We start from the raw sequence: 7640 nt of genomic DNA on the forward strand, positions 1-7640 counted from the left end.
TGCTTCAATCGTAATATTACTATATCACTCCTAATTAATTATTATAAGTTATCTAAGTATTAAAAAATTAATAATATTTAATAAAAAAGATAAATTAGACATAAAATGATAAATTAACTCTTGATGTTTTAAATTAACTTGATTGTTTATGTGAGATCCATTTAAATTTTTTTCACAAGTATCTTTTATAGGAATTTTGTTATGTCCCTTATAATTAGTTGTTATAAGTCATTTAAGACATGTCTGCTTTGCTGTTTCAATCGTAATTTTATTATATCGCCCTAATTAATTTTTACGATCATCGAAGTATTAAAAAATTAATAATATTTCATAAAAGGGGTAAAATGTACACAAAATGATATGTCAACATAAAATATTTGATTGACTATCGAAATTATATTAGTACCACATAAATTACGATGAAACAGAGGAAGAGATAAAGTAACATATATTGTTTAAAAATGAGAAGACATGTAAATTGAAACAGAGAGAGTATTAATATCTTATTGAAAAATTATGCTAAAAGCATTATAAATCACATAATTAACAACTTAAAAAATATAAAATATCGATTGACTCTCGAAATTATATCAGTGTTACTTAAATTGGAATAGAAGAAAAATATTATAATTTACAATAATTAAAAGTTTAAATTATTTTAATGATTGATTATCTAAATTATATTTGTGTTACATAACTTAAGATAAAAAAAATAACATATATTGGGTCCGTGCCTCCAACGTCTAGTTACTATATATAAGCACTAGTGGAGCGGCTGGAAGCAGGCAACTGACGGTTGACATGCCTGCTTCCAGCTGACTGCTTGTTCCATAATTTTACTATATCACCCCTAGTTAATTATTATATGACATTTACTTATTAAATAATTAATACAGTAATATTTAATAAAAAATAAAATAGACATTTATGACATGACTGTTTCAGCTGTTTCAGTTGTAATTTTACTATATCACCTATAATTAACTATTATGGTTCATCTAAGTATTTAAAAATTGATAATATTTATTTTGTAAAAGGTGAAATAAACATAAAATGATAAATTAATTCTTGATGTTTTAAATTAATTTGACATCTTATGTGAGGCCCACTTAAAAAAAATTCACAAGTATTTTTTATAGCAATCTTGTTATATCACTTTTAATTAGTTATTATGAATCATTCAAGACGTTCTGATTTCGCTATTTCAATCGTAATATTTGGTTTACTCTTGAAATTATATCAGTGTCGCTTAAATTAAAATAGAAAAAATATTATAAATTACAATAATTAAAAACGTAAATTACTTTTAAAGTCTAAGTTCACTATCAATACCGCAAAAGTTTAAACAAGAAGAGTATTATAAATTACAATAGCAAATAGCTTAAAATAGTAAGTTATAACGTCAAAAAAGCAGTATAGATTACAATATTTAGAGATAGCATATTAATTAGGATAAAAGGATATTACTTAAAAATTACGTATAAATTTAAATTACAATAATTAAAAATTTAAATTACTTTTAAAGTCTAAATTCACTAATAATACCACAAAAGTTTAAACAAGAATAGTATTATAAATTACAATAGCACATAGCTTAAAATAGTAAATTACAACGTCGAAAAAGCATTATAGATTACAATAGTTATCGATGTCATATTAATTAGTATAAATGGATATTACTTGAAAATTACGTTGAAAGTAGTATAAATCATAATATAATTAACAACTTAAAATATCTAAAACTATTATATATAACAAATCTAATTGACTTTCACAAATATTTCATCAGTGTCATATATATTTAGACAAAAAATAAAATATAATATTTGAAAAGTAGCACATTTAGCCCATGCTTGTACGGGCTCCAATATCTAGTTTTATTATAAGAGACAATAACTTCTGGCTAAATATATGAGGAATAATTTTAAATATATATAATAAACTTGTAATTAGTTTACAATAAATATAGTTATATTTTTGTTTACATAAAAGCTAGTTTACAATAAATATAGTTATGTTTTTGTTTACATAAAAGCTAGTCAAAAGTGAAAAAAAACAAGTGATTTTTAGCGAGGGTTAACGCGTAGTTGTTATTATGTGTATGATTTCTCAACATATTTTTGCATTAAAAAAATGAAAACAACGTAATGAACTTCAACAAAAATGACTGTTGTATATGTAATGTATATTTAATACACCAATGTCGTATAAATAATTATGTATGAAGGGGAGTTTTGGAGTAACTGGTAAAGTTGTTGTCATGTGATCAAGAGGTCACGGCTTCAAGCCATGGAAAGAAGCTCATGAAGAAACGTAAGGCGAGGCTACATATAGTAGATCCTTGTGGTCGGACCCTTTTTCGAATCTTGCGCATAGCGGGAGCTTAGTGCACTGGGTTGCTTTATAAATAATTATGTAATGTATCGATATTGTATAAATAGTGCATAAATATATATATCAATATTATATCAATAGTGTATAAACGTGTATTGATATTATATAAATAATGCATAAACATGTATTGATATTATGTAAAAAGTTTATAAATGTACATTGATATTGTATAAATAGTTAAATAATGTATATAAAATGTATAGATACCAATAATTCAACCTAATAAACAAAGTAGAAATGAAACTCATAAAACTACATACATATTTAAAATAAAAAAAAGAAGTGAAACAATTAAAAGTGCAAATTTTTTTTAAAAAAAAAGAGCAAAAACAAAAGAGAAAAAATACAATGTAAAAATAACAACGAATTTTTTTTTTTTTTTTTTAAAAGTTGCAGCAAAAGAAGTTTAAAAAACAGCGAAAAGATTTAAAAAAAAAAATAGCGCAGAAAATAAAAACAAAAAGAACATGAAAAAGGAGAAAATGGCCGAATGGCCATATTAGTTGTAATTAAGATGGCCGAAAGGTCATTAGGTATAACATTGTCCGAAAGGCCATTTTAGGTAGAAAATGATATGTGATATTTTCTGTATAACAAATTTAACCTAAGAAACATTTTGTATATATTAGTTTATTGGCATGTGACTCGCACGTTATTTAAAGATTTTTCATATTTTAATCTAATAATAATAATATAAATATATACTTCAGTATAAGCACACACCCACATATATATACTAGTTTTATTGCACTTGTAATATTTGATTATTTAAAATTAAATGATTTTATTTATTGATTTAATTGATTTAAAAATTTTAAACTAATGAAAAAAATATTAGTTGTTATTAATTCTGATGACTTCTAAGAAGAAAAGATTTTATCATAAATATATTTATTTAATTTTAATTTCTTAAATATTAGGAAAAATAGTGAAAAGATAATTTCTTTTAATAAAAGGCAAAAAGTTCAAACGTTGATGGATCATCACTTTTGCGTATGTCATGCAATACCTCTTTTCATTACTGTCAGAGGCTAAGAGAGACTCATCAATTTAAACCATATTTATAGTACGGTAAAATATCTTTTACCCCCTAAACTTATCCTCCAAACTCACTTTAGAATTTAAACTTAACTTCTATTTATTTACCCCCTTAACATCTTTAAAGTGTATTATTATCACTCCTTATGCTGACCAGCGGAATTTAAAAAAAAAAGACACGTTATTTTATTTAAAAACTGATATACCCCACTTTTTAATATATATATATAAATTAATATTTTTTTTTATAAAGACATACCTTTTTCATCTTCTTAATACCCTCCACACCCATTTCTACACCCATTTCTTCATCTTCTTCATATCCCACCCCCCACCCCCGTTAATTTCTTCATCTCCTTCAAACCTGCACCCAAATTCATAGAAACCAGCTTCAGTGAAGAGCTTCTCCCACTCTTTTTCAGTTCTCTCTTTGGCAGCATAAAGAACCATCATCAACATATCCATATTATGTTGTGCTCGAACAAACTCATTGCTTTGCTTCGGAACCTCCAGAAGTATGTCTATGATTATTACTTTCCCTCCTTTCTCCCTGCTTGGAATTGCCTCTTTGTATTTCTTCAGAATCTTCACACAATCTTCGTCCATCAAGTCGTGCAGAACCCACTGTTCAACAATAAAGAATTAAGTTGAGTAGAAAGGAATTGAAAGACAGAGGCAAATGGTTTTTGTTGCTAAATCGTGTTGAGATCGAAATAACTAGGGCCTCATATAGAAGCTAATAACTGTAAACCTTGAACTACGATAATCTTTAATATCTTTCAGTCAAACCTACATATTTGAAAATTAATAATAAAAAGAAATAAAACTTATTCAAAGAATAATCTTTCCCAAAACAAAACTCGATAACGGCTACATATGTTATTATATTGTGTATGGATGTAAATATCTTATATTTATAGAAGTCTAAAACTTCCCATTCTAAAAAAGAATAGATATATAGAGAAAATCCTTTTCTACCAACCAAATAAAACATTTTCCATCAAGAAAACCTTTCTTGAAATAAAACACAATTACAACGTAAAATAAAACACAATTACAACGTAGAATCCTTATTATAGAAAATTTACGAAAAATCCTAACAAACTGTACATACCTTGAGTAAGATGGCATTAGCATGCGGAATCTCATGGAACATATTTCCTCCAACAAATTCCAAATTCCCACTTCCTTTGAGGTCGCGTATAACATGAGGGAGATCAAGTACAGTGCATTTTATGTTGGGAAAAGCTTTGGCTATAGCCATAGACACAGTACCCAGTGCCACCTCCAACGTCCACCAACGACGTTAACCCCTCAAACACATGTTTACACTCGGTAATAAGCACATTGGTATTCAACCTCGAGTCACTAGCCATTGCATCGTTGAAAATATCACCTAGTACTCTGGGTTCTTCTTCCTCAATGTAATCCCATAAAGATTTTTCATGAGCAGTATGAAAAGTGGTGGGAGAATCATTTTGGAACCATGCACTTAACTCAGGCCATGCTTTTGAGAAAACTGGACCATGGTTGAGAAGCAAGAGTGACCTAACATTGAAGGGCTCATTTTTCGCTAGAAGGCGACTAGCTGGGGAAAGAGAAAAGTGATCATCATGTTGATTTAGGAATTCAGAATGCACTAAAAAGCGCATTAAAATCGGCAGAAAGAAAATCTTTGAAGGATTGATGGCAGAGAGTTCAGCAGAGAGTTCATCAAGGGACATGGGCTTACCATGTTTGTAAAGGACATCAGGAATACCTAGTTGAAGTGCACATCTTACTGCTGAAGAACTTGTAAAATAGAAAATATAATTCCAAAATTGAGCTTGAGCATGAAGAAGCACAGTGGAAGAACTCTCGCTCACTGACATTTTTAATGAAGTTGTTTTGCTTAATTAAGTAGAGTTGTCAACTAAAGCCACCAAAGGCATGAGTATTTATAGAGGAAAGAATTTTACAAACGCAGAAGTTATTACGTACAAGATTAGTGGCTTCAATTCATCAGATTTGACATCACAATTTCAAATCTACGTGGAAAAATTAAAATTTTGTAGGACTTTACGAGGCAAAGTTCCAACTTTTTGGAGGAAAACTGCTACTATAATTTTAATTGTCAATTATATTTCTTTTAAGGTGATCTTTCAAAAATAACATCATTTTGCTATAAAATCCACCTTTCATAGCCACATTTTATATAATTACCATTTATAACTATTGTATTCGATTTATGCCCGTTGTAATCGGTTTTACAAATAATATGTATTCATATTTTTATATGAATACAATCCCTATTTAGTCACGCCAAATATGAAATTCAATATTTTTAAAAAGAAAAAAAATTCCAATCACGCTTATCTTATTGAACTGAATATTTTCTTGCCTAACACTACCATTATCTTTTTTTTTTTAAATATTTTTTTAGTTTTTGTATTTTTCTAATTTTTTCTATTTTTTTCTACTTTTATTTTTTTCGTTTCTTTCTTTTTGTTTTTTCTCTCTCTTTAATCTCTAACTTCTATTTCTCTAACTTCTTTTCTTTTCTTCTTTGATTTTTTTAATTTTTTTTGTACTTATTTTCTTTTTTTTTTTTCTATTTTATATTTTTTGTATTTTTGAAAAATATGACTAGTCAAACACAAGTCATGGATGATAACGTAAAGAACATAATTTTTTATCGTATTTGTAGTCACGCCGTCATTTATATTTTTGTATTTATTGATACAACTGTATTTATATTTTAAAGTTCACACTTGTATTTATATTTTATAGTTCACATTTGTATTTGTATTTAATAGTTCGCACTTGTATTTGTATTTGTTAGTTTGCACCATCATTTATATTTTATATAATTCACACTTGAATTTTGAAGAACTATTTTGTATTTGTATTTTATAATTGATTGCATATTATATTGGATTATATTTATATTATGGTTTTATTGTGTTTGTATATTTAGATTAAACTTGTATTTGTATTCTATTTTCTTCATTACCTTTTTATTTTTAAGAAATTATTTTGTATTTGTAAGTTGATTGCATATTGTATTTAGTTGTGACTATGTACAATTTATCATTTGTATCTGTATACAAACAAGTAAGTGCATTGAGTGTAGGGGTGCACGTGTATCCACTAACCTAAAAAAAAACTCTGTATATATAGTTCGTATATCTATATATATATATATTAGGGTGTTATGTTAAATATATGTCATGCACCCACAGAAACAACTGATTTGGCTGGTGAGATGGTTGGGTTTGCCACTTGAAAGTTGCTCTTTTTGCCTGATTGCTCAATTTCGAACCCCAGCAACAACGTTTCCTCAACATTATTGTGCAAATATATATATTTATCTTTTGATTAAAAAAGACTTCCTACTTAGTAGTCATTTATTTTAAACCTTTTCTTTTCTCTTTTATGTATTGTGGATATTATTGACATATTTTTAATTTTATTTCAAAATACAAGTTTCTCTCCAACTTTAAAAGGTAGATATTTTTCCTAGCTTATACAATATAATATTTATTTTCTTTAATTTTTTGATCATTGAGTTATTTTTTATTTAAAAACTTAGCAATTTAAAGTTCGAAATAGGCTTAAATCGACATTACCCGTTGCAACCATCTAGCAAATAAATCTCTCGAATTTCATATTTTTCAAAAATTTTCTATTATTGTTCAAAATATAAAAGTGTGTTGAATTTAAATACGATGAATAACACACTTTTGTCATATTAAATCTAATTAATGATATTCAATAATATTAAAATTTTGCTTATAAAATGCTATAATTAACAAGTTTTCAAATAACTGTATATTAAACTTTGACACTATTAATTACTATATTTAAATATAGAGGTGTACCCATCAAATTTAAATTCTGAGTTCGTTTTTACGTGTGTTATGTATTCTTTTTTAAAAAATCAGGTAAAAGATCATAACCGAAAATATTCACTTTTTCTTGTATAGTCCACTGAAAAGGTGAGCCTACATCTGGTTTTTGTCAACTTCTTTTACATATGTTATTTAGATCACTTTTTAGTTTTTCACATGTTATTTAGATTTCGAATTCATAAACCGATATATATCGACCTGATAAGAAGGAAAATATGAATTTTAAGGGGATCGGAGGTACTGGCACATCCAGTATTTGGCGAGAACTAATTTAAAAAGGTAGGGAATAATAATTTGAAAAGATATTACTTTAAGAAG

General features: G+C 26.9%; 1 pseudogene; it reads right to left on the reverse strand.

Moving 5' to 3' along the window:
* Positions 1-2132: 2132 nt before the first annotated feature.
* Positions 2133-5350, reverse strand: LOC107852723 (annotated as a pseudogene).
* Between the last annotated feature and the right edge of the window lie 2290 nt (positions 5351-7640).

The sequence above is a fragment of the Capsicum annuum genome, chromosome 1 (genome assembly GCF_002878395.1).
Source record: "Capsicum annuum cultivar UCD-10X-F1 chromosome 1, UCD10Xv1.1, whole genome shotgun sequence".
Taxonomy (NCBI): domain Eukaryota; kingdom Viridiplantae; phylum Streptophyta; class Magnoliopsida; order Solanales; family Solanaceae; genus Capsicum; species Capsicum annuum.